The following is an 18,725-nucleotide window of genomic DNA, read 5'->3' on the forward strand; positions in this document are numbered from 1 at the left end:
CTCCGCAGGACTGAACCATATAATACAATCTGCTCCCAGTGGCTTTGTCTGTTTGTTTGTCACCCCAGCACCTAGGAGTTTAAGGAGCAGGGCAAGTTGTACACATCACACCACTATAAGACAGAGGCTCCTTTGAGAAAAGGAGGTGGCCTGAAAGTGACCAGGGCGTGACTTTCCCTAGGAGCAATCCTAGAAGTCCTAAAAAATCCAGGCAGGATCCCATCCCCACTCTTACATGCCCACCTCCAGAGCTGTTTATTTTTAATTAGCATGCTCCTGGCAACCAATTTGCAGCTGATAACGTTGGCACAGCCACCACTATTGGCAAAGCATATTGCCTTTTGGTGTTTAATTAGCAAGTCTGTCAGCAAACACCCCAAGTGCCCTGTTCCCTCCCCACCTGGTCGTGAGGTCTGTTGGGAGGATAGGGACTGTGTACCACCTTCCGACCCAACTTTCTGTCCTACTTCCCTCCTTCACTACAAATACTTCACTTTAATTACCCATTTTTACTTTAATTGCCCACTCAGCCTAACCTAGATCCAGCATACAAATCTCTCATCCAACGCAGCCAGCCAAGCAAGGCCTTCCTAGATTCCCCCACGGTAGGAGGCCTTTACCCTACCAAGATCCTTAGAAAACCTTTAGGGGAAAGTAATTGCTTTTCCTCTTTCATTTCGGTTAAAGCAGATGCTCAAAATTCTGGGTTTTTTTAAAATCAAGTCCAGGTTTCTGCCTGTAGCCCTTCCTCTCCTACCATCCAAATATTACTTTCTGTGGCTTCGGCCACTCAAAAATGGAATGTGTCTGAAGCTCTCTAAAACTTCATGCAGGCAGAAACTTGTCATGAGGAAGAAACAGAACCTATTCAGTCTGGAAAGGAACAACACCAGATGAGGAATGAGGGAGGTATGAGAAATATCCAGCGGGATTAGTGTCAAATCCTCAGGAGGCCTTGGCCTTTGGACTAGGTCAAGTCTGCCTGTAAAAACAGGGAATTGTTTGTCCAGTGCCCAGTGGGCAGCTTCTGTGTTTGAATGAGGGGTATGGAGAGCCAAGGACCTCACACCCACCCAAGGACACAGGGATGGAGCTACTAAGGACTATCGCCACAGAAGCAACCAGGGGAGCTGACTTCCTTTCTGCTCCATTGACTGGTTTCTTCCCTTGCTCCTCCTTCTCCAGGGCTCTGGAGGGCAGGTTTGCAGTCCTGGGCACTTCTGGACCCTGGGAAGTCCACCTGAAAACATGGAGCAAGTACCAAAGGTGATAGAACTCAAAGGGGATTTTGAGCTGCAAGAGCCCTTGGAGATCATCAAGTCAGTGGGTCACTACTGTCTTCCAAGGTCCATGTGCTGTACCCATGAGGAAGCATTTTCTGGTTTGCTCTCATTTCTATTAGATGGGGTTCAAAGGGTAAGTCCACATGAGCAGCCAGGGTCTACACCCCAGCAGCATCGTGGGGTTGACTCATCAATCAGGCCATTAGCCACCAGAAAGCGGCCCAGCTTTCACCTGCTATGCCCCTCTGGCAGGAAATAACAAACTCCTTGCTCCCCAAGAGGATAGAAAAATACTATCCCAGGCCCAGAAAAGGGAGGGGAACAGCTCCTTAAATTCTGCATAGAAATTTAGTGAGATTAGTTAGCCAAGAGCCTCTGAATTTTTGATATCCTCCCCCCAGAAAGCATGAATGAAAGGCATTCCTGCAAGTAAATATGCAAATAACTCAGACATGCAAATTACATAGAATTATGTAGTCAAAATGCTTCAGGGCCAGACTAAAAGCAAAACATAAGACACTCAGGTCGTTGTGGAATCACAGCTCTTGTCACCTGTGGCTTTCCCTGTTTACTCTAAGAAATGTCTCTAAAATGTCCAAAGAATTTGCTCAACCAGGATTAAAGAATGGGCTAATCTTATTAGGTAACTGTTTCCTAAGCACCTTTTATTTTTGTTCCACATCAAAAATAACTTCTGAAGCAGCACTCAAAGGTTTTAATCAATTTTCTCCCACAACAGCTAAGGAGAGAGACTAAAATAAAGCATTGCTATTGCAACTAAAGATAATTGCATGAATTCACAAAGTGCCCTTCACTGACTTGGTATGCTTTTAAATGTCTCCCACCCACACTGATCAATTCCTTCACATTCTCCCCCAAATGATTATTCTATTCTATTTACAAAGAAACAGAGGACCAGAACAGTTGTCACTTAGTAGAGAACAAAGGACCAGGGACTCCAGCCTCAGATTGCAGAACCCGGTATCTGATCACATGGAAACACAAATAAGAGATTTTTTAACGTCCTATAATTAAAACGGTTACTTGTGCAGTCCCATGAAAATGCTGCAACCTGGGGCAGTGGGTCACTCTGATGATTTAGTACATGGGATTTAGGACCAATCAAATTTGCAGTCAGAGTTTTCTAGATATCATGCCCTGCTGGTGACAAGGTAGGGTGTCCCTAAAGGAATCCTAGAGACTGATGAAGGGAAGGAGGGGCCCAGCAGGGCAGCACAGAGCTGGAGAAAGGTCCTGAGAGTGCTCTCCAGCGCCTCCTCTGGCCTCCTTAGAGGCTTGCTCCTCTGCACTTCTTTCTTGGGTAGCCCTACTAAAACCTGCCCTGTTCGGTAACCATGGAAACAGGAGCTGCCTGCCAGCCACATTCAACAGACATGCTTCCTGTTGGCAGCAGCCTTTTGGCTGAGAAGGGTGAGCGCAGAGTTCCTTTCCCAAAGTGCCACAGCCCTCACTAGAAGATCAGGCTCCCAGTGAGGTAGACCCTCTCTCTGACAGGGCATGGGGGGAGAAAGAGATGCCCACCAGGTATTTGCTTTTCAATGTTTCAGGGCATCTGGGAAAACAATACTTCAAGGCTTCAAGCCTGACACAGAGGCACTCTAGGTCATTGTCAAGCAGCCATATAGACAGTGACAGTGTCCACGGTCACCGGTCCAAGGCTCAAGGCTGGCTCATCTCTGCCCACAGTGAGCAGACTCAGAACACCACTCATCGTGATCAAAACAGCTCAACCTCTCCTGGCAGCTACTGAGATTCTTCACCCCACTCCTCCACACCCCAAAATCAATCCTCTCTGGCTTTTTGCTTTCATTAAACCCCAGTGACTGGCTCTTTGGTGAACAAAGACAACTTTAATGAATTAGGGAGTAAGGTCCACGAAACCAGCTACATTTCTCCTGTGTCCTAGGAAGTATGGAAAGAGTCCCCTGGACTTGCCCAGTCAGGCACCAGCGTGGCATTACAACGATGATGCCCTCTGCAGGCTCAGCACCCTGAAAAGCAGCATGGCAAGTGCCTGACAAACCCTAGGCTGAAAAAGGTCAAGTTTATCGGCAACCTGCTTCCAAGGCTTCCCCCTGCACCTGTCCTGCCTCTGCCAGATTCTGAGTAAATAAACCAGGAGGAGCTCCAGTGTCTTCAAGACATGCCTTCACATAAAGAGCAACAGGGCTTGAGGGAGGAGATCTGGGAAACCATCTAGAAAAGGAGGAAAAGACTTTGGGAAGAGGTCACTTCCTCTTCAGGCCAGACTGAGCAGCTACAGAAGTTGCCAAGACAGCCAACACATTTTCCTATATGCAAATTCCATGGATTTCTTGCTTCAAAAGGGAATGAAAATTGGACGCAGTGGGAGGAGGGCTGGTGACACTGGTGAGCTTTCTGGACCTCTTTGTGTACTGCTGTGGACAGACGTTCGCTTGCCCTGGTGAACACAGAGGGTGCATTTAGGAGTGCTTGCTGCACACATCTTGGTCTGACAGTTTCCCCAGATTCCTCAGGGGGATGAAAGAGTATGGCTGTTAAATGGTCTCTGTCCGGAAGCAGTATTGATCTGCTTAGCACACAAACAGAGACTAAGTACAGTCTTCACAAACAGATTTCTCTCTACTGGGCTTTATGTCCTCCTACACATTTCTGTTTCTCTAACTAGCTATTAGAATCTTATAACTGAGTAATGTGAACCAAAATTAGGCACCCGGGCTAATCACACTATCACATACGTGTCCACCCCACACACCCCTTCACCACCACTCCTTATTTCCTAGTATCACCCCAGAAATCCTATATTACACAAACTCGATCTTCTGTTTTTAGCATTAACATAAAATTAAAAGAACATGCACAGGACATAATTCCAACCTGTCAAACAGTGGACTTAGACTATCTGGTGGTGTTGGCCTTCTTTGAGATTCTATGAAAGCCATGGACCCTCCACCCAGAGCAAAAGGAACGTACTATATCTGTAACGCTTTACATAAAATTTCAGGGGATTCCCGTATGCCCTGAAGCCCATCCATACACCCCTTAGAGTTTACCCATCCCAGACGATTCACCACCCACTTTCCAAGCTTCCTTCCATTCTACACTTACTATGCGGGCATCACACGCAGAACAATCATTTATTTCTCCTGTCATCTCGGCTCTTAGGTTTTCTTTGTTGCATGCTTTTCTGTTTCCCCTTCCTTCCACTTTTGGTAAGCAGGAGCTATACAATAGGCAATGACCACAAAAGTCCTACAGAGGCCCCTCCTGTGCAGAGCTCAGCAGAAATGGGCCTAGGGGTGTCTGCAAGGCCCTCAGGAAGGCTCCCCAGCCAGGAACAGCTGCTCCCTCCATCTCCACTGCATCTAGTCCTCCTGTCTCACAAGTACTTTTGCAAAATGGCATCTCCCAAAACTGAGCTGTGAGACAGATAGCTGCATGTTTCCAAAGCAGCTTGGAAACACACCCTGGAGATAGGATGGTAGAAGGAGAGCCAGGGGGTTAGGAGGAGTTCAGGTCTTTACTGCAGCACTAGCTAACTGGGTGACCTTGGGAAATTACTTAACCTCTCTGAGCCCAGTTACTTCCCCAAACTTATTAGATTACTGTGAGCATCAAGAGTCATAACACATACAGGGACTGGCACCTAACACACAGCAGGCACTCTGAAAATGTTAACTTCCCTTTTGAAGGAAGGGATAACACACTCTGTATGGGCACATGCCCACCCCATGCTGGGCTACAGGAGTCATGTTCCCACATGAAGAGGGTGGACAGCCACCCATGCCTTAGCCACTGACCACTGACTGGCTCCCAGCTGGCACATAGGAGACTCTTGAACCTTGAAAGCCAGGGAAAAATGAGGAGATGCTTAAGAGTTTTTTAGCTTTAATATATATTCTAGCCTTTAAATTTAAAAACTGCACATTAAAATTACACATATGGTTTTAATCACACTTGCTCAGATGTCTCAGATGCTTTTCTACTCCAGTCTTTGTCATTTTAGGAGTTAATAGACAGCATGTGTATCTGCAGCATCTGCCCACTTGACTCTCACCCAGGGGGACTCCTGGGTCCATTCACAACTACTGAGCTCTCAATGTACCACCCCTGTCTGAGCCAATCTGACTGGGGATCCTGTGGGCCTCTTCTCCCTGGGTGGCATCTCTCCTTTCCCATTGGCATCCCATACCAGGGGAACCTTCCCAAGGCCAAAGACCTATTGGCATTCCCATAGGTCTGGGCGGCATCCCTCCTTTCCTATTGCCCTATACCAAGTTGGATGCAGATCTAGACTCAGCCTATGTCCTGATTGGATGCCATGCCAGATACCCACTTCTCCAACCCTACCCCTCTCTCTTACCCAGGCCTCCAGTCCGCCCCAGGAATGGATCTTCCACTTGTGTTTTGAGTCCCCAGAGAACCACCTCCCATTTGCTGACTTCTTCATACTTCATGGGCCCATATTACTGGGTTTTCTGATACCAACCATTTCTAAATGAGAACCATGCCTGGTATAGTCCCTTGGATGCAACACTTTGTCTGTGTCCCCCTGGACACTGCCTTCTGCCTAGACCTCCTCCTCACAAGCCCCTAATGGCCAGAGTTATGGTGCATCCTTCCAAAGCCACCCCACCCCCATCTCCACCTAGAAAGGCTGCCCAATGTCTGAGTGGGTAAACCAGCCTGCAAGGAAGGCAGGAACTGTGGGGTGGAGAGGAGCAGGGTCAGCACCAGATGAGTGGTGGAGTCAGGGCTAACCCCACCCATTCCAGCCTTAGCAGAAAGTGGTCTTACTAATCCCCCCCCCCCCTTTTTTGGTTGTCAGGCAAATTCCAGCCACCTGAGCTAAATACTTCAGTGGGAAAATATCCTTTTTTCATAAACTGATCATGTGCATTATCATTTGACTGACATACTAGAGAATTCTGCATCCTGCCAAAATAGCTATGAGAATCAGTCCAGACTAGCGGGTGGAGTGGGACTTCCACGAGTTGCTGGAAATTGTGTATAAATTGTTGTGTTAATATCTGTTCATCGAGGAGGAGGGTCATTTCTTTTTCCCAATTCTCAAAGAGTTATGTGACCTAAGATCCCCACTGATCCAGAAGGACTTTCAGTGGCAGAGGGGAGGAAAGTGAGGAGGATACTCCAGTGGTCATGGATAAAGCAACCCACTGGCTACCTTGGACACAATTGGCCTTGGCAGGGCCATGGCTGGTGGGAGGAGGGGACAGATAGCCTTGACACAAGCACTACTACAGTTCCCTACAGCTGCTGGAATAGCTCTCGCGGCCTCTGAGAGGAGGCCCCCCTGCACTCACCTGGTGGAAGGGCCTCATTTGCGTACAATACTCAGTGAATGTGGCATAGCTACCAGTTTGACTCTCGAAAGCCCCTCCTCAACCAGACTTCAGGGATGTGTTCAGGAGGACTGCAGAGTCACAGACACCTTTCCATAAGAGCCAGCACTTTTACAGGCAGCCTTTACCATGGTGTTCTCCTTGGTACTTGTGCTAGGAAACAAGTATTATCATCTCCATTTCACCTGTGCAATCAAAGAGTTCTTAGAGTTAATAATTAAAGCAACAATGAATCAGAATGCCTGGCTCTATCTGATGTGATAATGGAAGTGTGGATAGCACCTGGTTGCCAGGAGTGCCTGATCTTGTGCAAATCTGAAAGGCAGACCTCCTTCCAACTGAGTGACAGATACTCTCAGCAAGAGAGCAAGCAGGTCTCATCTGAAATATCCCCACTCAGAGATCCTAGTTCACTCGTAATTGGTGGGAAAGGGCAGGGCATGTACAGATGGATGCTGAGGTCAGAATCAGAGAGGAACCAAGAGGCAGCAAAGCCCCATTTCACAAGGTGTTGACTGAAGGGCCAAGGAACCATCTTTGCCACATATGGAGATGTGAACTGTGCTCATTTCTTTACAGGGAAAAGCTGACTCAGACAGTTCTGTGCATGGAAAGGACCTTATTGACCACCAGCCAGCTTCTTTACTTCTTAAGGCAGTCAGCTGCCAAGCACAATGCTGCCTGCAGAAGTGACATGCAGAAAGTCAACATTTGCCTTTCCTGGTCCCCAAGGTGCGAACAATGAATTCTTTTTTGCCAGTGATTAAAAGGACAATACATACAATCTGTGGCCCTGCAGTATGTACCCAGATTGTGGAAGGGCTGGGTGGAGGATGGGAGAGTGACTAGGGAGACCAGGAGGAACCTATCTGGATAATTCTCCAGAACACCAGGCCCATTTGTGATAACGGATGTGGGAATCTTTCCAAAGCCAAACTCTAGATCATAGGGGATCCACAGTCCCCGTGGGCCCCCCACCTATAACTTCTCTGTAACAGCAGTGTGTCTGGGAAGCAATGGGTATCCAGCACATAGATAAACCAGGAGGGAGGTAAACTAAAGAAAGGTTGGCATAGGACTTGAAAAAATAAAAAATATTTTTGCAAAACCTAGCAATCGTGTGCCAACATTTTACATATGTACCCTGAGTAGACAGAGATAATCAGAAATACAGCCTATCTGATCCTGAAAGTTTTTGGAAAAATGGTATAAATAGCAGATGGCGGTTATTACATTTAAAAGCTTCCCCAGCTAGCATGTGTGTTCATCCTCATGATGGATGTGTGAGCCAGTCAGAATCCTGGACACTGAGTGGTTCAGGAGTGGACATGTTACCTGCAGGAGACCAGTCGGAGTCCTTCCCCAGGATCTTTCAAACTAGAGCTGAGGGAGAGACCCCCTTTCCCCTCAGACCATAAGCTTTAAGACCATAAACCTAGAGCAGCCTAGAGCCACTTGCCCCAATGCACAGAGCAGCTGAGTGAGGGAATGTAGCTGACGTGCTGAGAGAAGCAGATTCAGGAGACTGAGAGTCCTAAAGATGTTTTCCTTCCCAGGAGTCACTGACTCAGGCCACTCTGCCCCTGTCATTCCCGGTGGTAAGTTTCCTAGCTCACATCATCAGTTTGAGTTTACAGGCTCACCTTATCAGTGTGAGACTAAAACTCGAGATCAAGATGTATCACACCGTGTTGACCTCTATCAGAATTTACACGTATAAGCTGTGATCCCTGTATCTGAGAAATGCTAAAAAGGAGCCAACATAAACTGATATTACATGAAACGTGTATATTATATGCCCATTAATAATAGGGCTGTACATGTAATGCGTCAGCAATGGGTGGAAATTAATGGTGTTTTGCAGCCTCCTCCAGGTTATTTTCATGGAAGAACTGAGTTGTCTTGAGTTTTCAAGGATAAAGAAGACATGAATTTGCCTCTAGGAAAAGGGAGAGGGATTCATGGAGAAGGAATGTGCTGCTCCACTGGTGTAGGTGTGAGTTTTGCTCCCACACCCAGCACTCCGCCCAGGCCAGGGGAAGTCACTAACCATCTACACATTCATACTTGCTTCTGCAGGCAACAGCACCATCTCAAGCTCCTGAAGGACATTTCCAAGAGGCTATTCTGTTACATGATTCTGAGGTACTGGTTGAGACATTCCTTACTGACGTCAGGTGAACTTTATCAGGGACAGTCACCTGGGAGGGTAACTCTCACGACTTCTTTCTAGGTCAAAGGACAGGAAATTTACATCATCTCTAAATTACATTCAAATATTTGTTCCTTAGACAGTCCTTAGGTGGACATGGCCTGGAAAGAGTTTAGAAGCCCTGGTTCACAGTCTGTGTGGCCCTACAGGAGTTTCCTTCTCCCTTTGCTATTGCTCTGTTTACCCCAGTGAGGAGCCCAAGCTCCAATTCTGTCTTCCAGGGTCCGGCTACTGAAGCACTCCTTAAAATGACCAGTATCCTTGTCTGTTGACTTTAGGACCCATGTCTCATTCATTGCCATCATCCCAATGCCCAGCACAATGCCTGAACATGATAGGGGCCCAGTGAATATTTTGAGACAGCATACCGATTCTCAGCCTGGGGTCCACAAACGTCTTGGAAGTAAGATGCACCATAAGCATTTGTGCATATTTGTTGAGACATGGTTCTTAATCATTATATTTCCAGACAGGTAGGAACCCTTCCCCCTTGTCTCCCAAAGAGTTAAGACCATACAGGCATGAAGCACGACATGCCACACGGGGGCGATGCTTGTCACTGGGTGAACCAGCCTTGCCACCCTCTGGCTGTAGTAGGGCTGGTTTCCATTCCAGCTCTGAGTCATCTTACTGTCTCAAATTGGGATCCCAAACCAGGAAAAGCTCCCAGAATACAGTAATTCCCAACTCATACCACCTGTGCTCTGCCCAAGTAATCCTGAAACCAGGAGATAAAAGAACTTGACCCTGTTCTGCCTAAGCTCTTCCACGTAGAGACTACGAGGAAACAGAGGGGAGGAGACTGGGTCAGAACAGACTTGACTGGACCACACAGAACCCTTAGAAAAATACCCACCTGGGCCTGGGAGAAATAAGAATCCAACTGGAGACTGGTGGTCACAGGAAACAGTCCACCAGCTTCATCATTTCTTCTGCACAAAAAGCTCTTTTGAGAATGTGAATGGGGGCTTTATATAGTAAGTTCTCAAGCACAGGCTAATAAATATGTGAAATGGCCTCTCAGACCAGGTTCCTGCAGCCTGGACACTGAGGTCATTCAAGAAACAATTAGATGCCATCTGGAGAGATCTGGGACTCGAAAGGAAATTGCCTCGAAGGGCCAAACAGCATGTTCTCATTCCCAGGGTCTGACACAGCCTTATCTTCATTCACATAAAGGACGGCATGGAGCTCAGCCAGCTAATCCTCACTGGGAACACAGAACGAGCAATGCTGCAGCAATTAATAAAAGCTTAAGGATCAAGAGAATGTTCATTTTCAGCCTGCCCCGAGTAAATTTATCCCTTAAACAAATTTATCCCTTGACTGCACTTTCACATCCAAACAGAGCATCTCTGCCATAAGCCAGGCCTTGGCCTCACCAAGCTTTGGGTTTTCATGGTTTTAATATAAAGCAATTAGAGCAGAACGGCAACTGCTTCAGGGCCAGCTCTTTACAGTATATAATGAGCAATGACTCACTTATGTTAAATAGAGTTAGTATTTACTGAGGTTTCACAATCCACTCAATTGTAAGGAAGAGGCCCACGATTGAGAACCCTTACTTCTAGGACAGATTCTCATTTTTTTCTTATTTTTAAATGAAAATCTAATGTCTTTTCTATATTAATAATCAGTATTTTAAAATGTGAATGCAATTGTTGGGCAAGCTGGGTTTAAAAAAATAACTAGAGGAAAAATATGAATTTTGATAAACAGGAGAGGATTATTTGTGTTTTAAGTGTTTCTGTAGCTTTTAGGGTCCTAAGTATCAGGAGACCCTCTAGTACGGCAGTGCTCAAAGTGGTCTGTGGGCCCATGGGGGTCTTTCAGGGAGACCGAGAGGTCAAAACTTATCTCATAATAATAATGAGACTTTTTTGCCTGTTTCACTGGGTTGATTTTTATGTTGTGCAAAAGCAACGATGGCTAAAGGTCCTGGTGCCTTAGCACAAAGCAAGGCAGAGGCACCAGACTCCACGAGCAGTCTTTGCACTTTTGACCCCCCACCCCCAGGCCCACAGTATGTAAGAACTAGCCAGTTCCACCTAAGAAGTCCTTGATGAAGCAGTAGGAATTATTCACTTTATTAAATCTCAGCTCTGAGTACCTGTCTCCTTAATATTCCGTGTGATGCAACAGGAAGTTAGCAGAAAGCTCTCCTAGTGCTACCCACACACGGTGGCTGTCCGAAGGGAAAGCAAGCATGCAACTGAATCGTGAGCTGATCCAGCCAACTTTTTCATGGAACACCGTTTTTACTTCAAAGGTTGTCTGACAAACTATGGTTACTCAGGCTTGGGTATTTATGTGGTAGGCATTTTCTCAAGAATGAACAAAGTGAGCCTGTTACTTCAAGGAAAGCAACCGACAGCATTTGTTGCCAATGATAAAATTCGAGATTTTAAGTGGAAATTAGAATTTGGGAAAACTTGTATTTACCACTATGAGTTTGACAACCTTTCAATATTTTAATGACTTTTCTGATGAGATCAGTGGTGATTTTAATAAGTATGAGTTTTTGATATTGTACAGTGAAATACGTTAACCTTTGCAAGATCTACCTAACTTAGTAAACCAGTATTTTTCAAATGACCAATGCGTGATGTTACAAAATCATGCAAGGGTAGAAGATCCATTCAAATCGCAGGATGAACCAATGAATATTAGGGAAACAGAGTAAAATAAGTTCACTGATATGGTTTCAGAGTCCACACTGCAATTAACCTTTAAGGAACTATAATTTGTGGAGTCCTGGTGGAGAATATCTATATGTATCTTTGCAAGGCCAGATTTTCTTCAGACTTCAACCAAAACATCATAACACAACAGACTAAATGCCAAAGCAGATATGAGAATCAAGCTTTGTTCTATCAGGCTAGGCATTAAAGAGATTTGTAAAAATGTAAAACAGTGCCACCAAATCTTTTTTTGTCTAAGAAAGTGATTATTTTTCATACAAATACATTATTTATATTCACTTATATATACTGAATTCATTGTTAGTTTTATTTATTTATTTACTTATTGGTTATGAATACTCATGGGGTAAAAGCTGACTATCACCACTTGTGCCCACGATGTGATGGCCAGATCAATATTGGCAGCATGCCCATTTTTGTTGTTACTTTTAAATAAATAAAATAAACACGAAGTAAACATGAAGTGTTCATTAAATAAATGAATTAAATAAACATTAATTTTAATTTCTAACATGATAAATACCAATAGGTATAACTCGCATAACAAAAGTTTTTAGGGTCCACAATAATTTTTTAAGAGTGTAATGAAGTCTTGAGACCAAAGAGTTTAAGAAATTCTGCTCTAATATATTTGAGCTACTTGTTTTACATAATTTTGATTGATCCATGAGTTTTTGGCATCGTATCTATGGAGTAGACTAAGGTATCCAAACAGTGGTGTTTTTATTTTTATAAGTAACTCTATCATAAAAAACACTATTAGAGAAAACTTGGAAACTAAGAAATGTAAAAACCAAACAAAAAAAAAACCCCTTTCTTAGTTGCCAGGAAGTTTTATTTTGACCTATTACCTGACACTTAATCATTCTACTTCTAGGTTTTTATGTTATAGAAATTCTTGCACAAATGCACACCAAGCCATCCCAGTTGACGGCAATACTGTCCTTCCAGTACTACATGTGACTCCTCTTTTCTCCCACCTCACATGCAACCTATCAGGAAATCCTCATGGCTCTACCTTCATATTATATATCTAGAATCCCCCCTGTCCACCACCTCCCCTGCTATCACAAGTCCAAACTACCCTCATCTGTCATCTGGACAAGGACAGTGGCCTCCCAACTGGTCTCCCAGCTTCCGTCCCTGTCCCGTTCCCAGTCTCGCCCTTGCTATTTCCTCTTCCCCTCAGACGCCACAGTCGACTTGTCCCTCTACTCAAAAGTCACCTTCTTGGCTCACCCTACCTAAGCTGTAATGCCCCTGCTTCCAACATTTCATAGTTCCTGTCCCTGATGAATCTTTTCTGTTTAGCACTTGTCACTATCTAACATGATTGACTTGGCTGTCTCTTTCTTATTGTCTTCTCACTCCTCTACCCCGAGAATACAAGCTCCACAAGGGAAGGGACATTGTTTTGTTCACTGCTGGATCCTCAGCCCCTAGAACAGTGACCAGCATGTGGCAGATACTTAAATATTTGTTAGATGACTATGTACCAACTGCAAAACTGTTTTTAACAGGAGAACATCGGGAAAACCCCAATATCAGTAGGGAATTGCTTGAATGTAACTGTTTTTCATACAATAGAAATAGCCATTCAAAAGAAGGAAGTGGACCCACATACTTAACGTGGAATGATGTCCAAAGAAAAAAACAAGTTGCAAAGCAGTATGTATACACTATTTTGGCAATAAATAAATAAACAAAATTCTTCACAAATTTAGCCTTGTTGTTTTGTTAACAATTTGACTGTCTTCTCAGAATTTCCCAACACTTGAAGCTTCCAAACTATTTTTCCATTCAAGAAATAGGGAGTACCGACTGCTTCCTGTAAGATTCCTCCTACCACTCTCTGCTGCTGCAGTCAGCCTGGGCACGTGCTGTCTGTCCCACAGGCATGGAGTCTTCTCCATCAATCTCAAACCTGTTGATGTCTGTCTTCTGCCTCACCTAATACCAGCTTCCTTCTGGCCAACCTGCCAGTTTGTTCAGCTGTCAAGTCACAATTCAAATAAAAGATCTTACAAGGAAACTTCTTGATTACCGCAGGTAAAACTTCAGGCCAAACACCGATCCCCCACCTCAAAAATCTACATACAGCTTTACAGCACTTTAGAGCTCTTTGTTCAAGAACGTTAGACAATTAATTCCAATAATAAAATACCTTGACAATTTTAATCTGCCTTATATGAAGCCAATGAAAACCACTTGCCTTTTTATATATTGTAAACACAGCCCTTATTAATGAAGTTGAAATATAATATCATGAGATACTATTACCTTTAATATTAAAAGCTCCGGAAATATTTAGAAACTGAATTGTAGCCAAATGCTGCACTGTTGTTACATGTGATTACCAGTAGAGGGCAGAGTTTAACAGCAAACAATTACAAGGCTAAAAATCCTTTTTTTTTTTTTTCTTTTTTTTTTCTTGTTTACCAAGTTTTTCTTATGAACTTTTTCGTTATGGGCTTTTCATAAATAATGCTTTTGATCTGGCTCTATTTACTACTTTTTACCTCTAAGAAGTCCCCCAAAGTCATAAAAAATACAAAGTTATAAATATACTTTGATAATTATGCAGTTTTTACACAACAGTTGGGTTAGTGTTTCAAGTTGTCTAACCATTTTCCAGTGTCTCTCATCCAGAACAGAATTACATCAGTCCAGCCTCCAAAATCTCAATGGCACAAACAGCAACCCTTTTCCAATCTGCCTTATCCCTTAGCACAAGGGCATCGCCAGGTTTTGTTTTGGGTAGTAATGACAACCAAGGACTGCAGAAATGCAGACTGGGATGACCACTCCCAGGAGCAGTGACAACAGCAAGCCGGCATCTGCTGTGGCTCAAAGCTATGACTGTATTTCAACTCACTAGGCCCAGAATTGCCAAGAACCACGTCACAAACTCTAAGGGGTCCACACAGCCAGTCTAACTGCTTTCAACTGGAAGAGTTTCAGGTCAGTACAGACCTGAAAAACTCCCATTCGGTCCAGAGTTGGGGAATCCAATTTTCTTATAAGCAGAGCTTTCCTTGCAGGCAGAGGGACAGAGTGCCCTGGATGACGGTGAGGCAGGAGGAACATGCAGCCTGCTGTCCCATCTCCAAGTTTTTCAAAGTTTCAAATTCACCGACAGAATGGAAGATTAAGAGGTGACTGTGGAAGCCAAGCAGGGATATAAATAAAGTTAAATATGGACATGAGTATTCTAACCTAGGGCACAACTTGCTCATCCCGTGTTAACTTCCAGATGTCCCTGGCATTTTTCTTCCCTGCATTTGGTTTTAACATCTCTTCCTTCTGAGTGCAGCCAAAGGATATCAGCTTGCCCAGTATCTTTCTCAAAAGCTCATTTTCTGGTTTGTAGGACACATCGAGGATGCAGTCTTCTCTCCCCAGGAGGCGAAGAGGTTGGACAGCTTCAGACCTGCTTCTCAGAAAACTCCTGGGCTTGGCCTGTAGCTCCCCTCAGCCCACTTCCACCACGGTGGGAACAAGGCCTTGCATCCGCCCAGCCTTCCTGCGGACCAGCCAGCTTTCTCAGCTTTCAGAGTACAAGGCCAAGGCCAGCCCTCAAATTCCCACCCCCACCCCACCAAACCCTTTCCCTATTGTTTAAAATCTATGGCTCCTCTATCCAATCACAGCATAATATATCTAACACTCTAGGCTCTGTCAGAGAAAACCTCTTTTTCCAGGAGGGGGCAGGACTTCGTAGTTCCCAAGCACACATCCCACAGAGGGACAATAAATGACACATCTCTCAGGAGTGCTGACCTTTTGCAGGGAGCTTCCATCAAATGCTGACCAGAGAGTAAGCGCTGCTCCGACGTGTCCTTCTCCTCCACATGAATCTATCTGCTCAGGGCTCCTGACTCCTGCCAGCCCCAGATCAAAGCTGTGACATTTGGGCCTCCTGTTTCCAATGTGTTGAGGGAGCTCAAAGTCACTTTCCATCAGCTCAGCAGGGCACTTGGAGCCCAGGTGAGGAGAGAAATAAGGAAGTTTTGGGATGATAAGTTGGTGCCACAAGTTGTTTGTGAGTCAAGAAAAAGGATCCAGATATCCTAAAATACACACTGGGCAAACAGTCTTCCTGGTAGCAAGCAAAGCAGCAAAGAACCCTTTCTCTACTGTCACCTTCCCTGGTCTCCCAGGATTCAAAGAAATCAAGCCCTATGATAAATGAAGTCACCAGCTGCCAAAACGTCCCATGGTATGGCCTGGTTGATTAAGAAAGCCTCATTATTATCATTGGATCTCTTCAACCCAATCATCCAGTGAAGACAGGTAACCTTAACGTAAGGTTTGCTATTAAAATCATGCCTGATCCCACTCTGCAGCCTCGGCTGGCCACAAGGAAGTCACCCTCTCTTCTTCCCTTGAGTGCCTCTAACTCCCCTGAGGGGATGGTGTCCACATGGCTGCACAAGCCAGGCTTCTTTCTCAGCTCACAAGAAGAACTTCTTCCTGCAGATCTTGGGTTTCTTCACAGGTCTCGGATAGGGGTGATTGACGATGTTCTTCTCCCCAGTCCAGCTTCCGCACAAGGAGGGGTTCTGCTGCAGGAGAGAGGTGTTCTCCTTGGCTCCAAATCGTCCATGCTGATATGAAGAGCAAGGTTCTCTGTGTCTGTCTGCCCATCCTGCTCTGAGGAATCCATCTCTTCCATTTGTTGCATCTGCAGCTCAGACAGAGGAATGGTGAAAGGTCTGGCTGCAATCAGTGGAAATGTGCTGACATCATCTTTGAAAAGACTCTGGGTCTCACCCGTCTTGGCCATAAAACGGGTGAGTGCCCACTCCACGTCGTGCCTCTGGGATGCAGCCTTCTCCTGAAGGACCTGCTAGTCTGACACAGGCTCATGGTATATCGGGGTTTTGATGTAGGTGTGGGGATTGAGAAATTCAGGAAAATGGCTGGGGCTGTACAGCGGGTGGGGTCGGTTCTGCTCTGCAGTGAAGGCCTTGGGGGTCACTGGTGGAGCACTGATGATCATCCTCTGAGACCATTTGGCATAAGCAGGGAGAGTGTCCACATTGAAACCCATCTCAACAAGTGTGACCAGGACATCTGACAGTGTGGGCTGGGTCCTGGCTGTGTGCTCACAGTGAGACTTGGCAATCCTCCCAATTTCTGAAACGTAGCTCTGAAGCATCTGTCAGTGTTTCCACGGATGCTTTCTCGGCGCTCTCAGATCCTGCCTGTCAGCGAGGAGCTCACAGTCCCTTGCAGGGTTCTTCTCTGGGCCAGATGGTGGTTATCAGCCGGGTTAGTGGACTGTCTACTTCCTGATCTCCTTCTGGAGCTGCTGGCCCGGCAGCGGGCACCATGTTGACCATCTTGCTCTGGTGTAATGTGTGCCCCAAGGCTGAAAGTCCTCGCCTCTCATTTTGGTGCTGAACAGTTATTGGGTCCCTATAGTTGAGAGCAAGATCTCTTAAGGAGTAGAAAGGTCTGAGTCATAGAGGTTGCCAGAACTACACTTTGAAAAACAGTGCATACCTCTACCTAAATATGCGAGTATTCCAAGTGACAACAGTGACCCCACAGTTTTTTATCCTGTACCAGGTTGGTAAGAGAAGGTAGACTGAGGTTGGGAGTGGGAACCTCCTTGCTGTCTTGAAATAAAAACACTGAAGAATTTCTGTAAAATTTTTAGGGACATCAGTGTTACTTGCTTTGAGAAACGTAAGGATCTTTGGGACACCCTCATTCCCCCTCCCTCAATTTAAATGTCTTTGGCATCTGTTGTATGTGGTCACTCAATCACTAAATATGAGGGCACTTCAAAAAGTTTGTGGTAAAACAGAATTAAAAGATAATGCAAATCTTTCCTTGAACTTTTCGAAGTACTCTCATATTCATTAAGAGGGCGAGAAAAGGTCCTTGCCCTCAGAACTGGCATTCTAGTGAGAAATTTTTTTCTTTTTCTTTTAAGTAAACAAATTTGGGACAAGTGCTATGAGGACAACATACACAGTAAGCAGACAGTGATGGCAGAGGCTGCTTTTAGTAGGGAAGTCAGGTCTTTCTGGGGCAGAGAAATCTGAGCCAGGATGCAGCCGTCACATAGACCTGGAGTAATAGTTACTAAACTAGTATTTACTGAGTGCTAACTATATCCAGGCACTGTGCTGCGAACTTTACATCTATTATCTCATTTAATCCCCCAATTCTCCCATTTACTGTTAAGGAAACTAAGCTCCAGATGATTCCAGTGACAGACAAGAAGCGGCTAAGATGGAACTTTGCATCTGCACGAGGGCACTTCAAAAAAGTCATGGAAAAATATAATTAAAAGTTAATATGAGTCTTTCCATGACCTTTTTGAAGTATACTCATATTAATTTCCTAGGACTGCCATAACCAATTACCACAAACTTGGTGATTTTAAAATAGAAATTTATTCTCTCCCAGTCTGGAGGCTGGAAGTCTGGAATGAAGGAATTAGCAGGGCCAAGCTCTGTCTGAATGCTCCAGGGGAGGACCCTTCCCTGCCTCTTCCTAGCTTCTGGTGGTTGTGGGCAATCCTTAGTGTTCCTTGGCTTGTAGACTCATCCCTCCAGTCTCTGCCTCTGTCATCACATGGTGTTCTCCCTGTGTGTCTGTGTCTAAATTCCCTTCTAGTAAGGACTCTAGTGATTGGATTAGGGCTAATCCTGTATGACCTCTTCTTAAATTGGTTATATCTGCAAAGACCCTATTTCCAAATAAAGTCACATCTGCAAGTTCTGGGAATTAAGACTTCAACGTATCTTTTTGGGGGACACAATTCAACCTGCAACAGCATTATAGCACCCACTCCAAACCACTCGGCTGTTCTGCCTTAGAAGAACCTTCCAGGATGAGGGAAAGGCAAAGACCCAGGGACCATAGGGGAAGCCAGGATGGTAGAATGGAATGACTAAGGGTGATGGCAGCAGATGAGGTTAGCGGTAGACAGGACACCTCAGATCTGAAGTTCAGTTATGGAGCTGAGTCCCGTGAAAAGTCACTTTCAATACTCGCTTGACTGTTAGTCTTCTAGTTTTTTCACCACCTCTTATATTGTTTAAGGTCTCAGAGGAATTCTCTTCCTTGAGCCAGGAAGGATGGTGCCTCAGCTTCAAAGCTGACGTCTGCAACACACAGTATGAATACACACAGAATCTGGCTT

At 45.1% G+C, this 18,725-nt stretch overlaps 1 protein-coding gene and 1 pseudogene across 4 annotated transcripts in view; both read right to left on the reverse strand.

Annotated features, from left to right (window-relative positions):
* Positions 1–18,725, reverse strand: part of BCAR3 (BCAR3 adaptor protein, NSP family member) — a 108,864-nt gene that overhangs the window by 44,039 nt on the left and 46,100 nt on the right. The window lies entirely within an intron of this gene.
* On the reverse strand, positions 16,018–16,858 carry LOC134383259 (transcription initiation factor TFIID subunit 8-like; annotated as a pseudogene).

The sequence above is a fragment of the Cynocephalus volans genome, chromosome 8 (assembly GCF_027409185.1).
Source record: "Cynocephalus volans isolate mCynVol1 chromosome 8, mCynVol1.pri, whole genome shotgun sequence".
Classification (NCBI taxonomy): domain Eukaryota; kingdom Metazoa; phylum Chordata; class Mammalia; order Dermoptera; family Cynocephalidae; genus Cynocephalus; species Cynocephalus volans.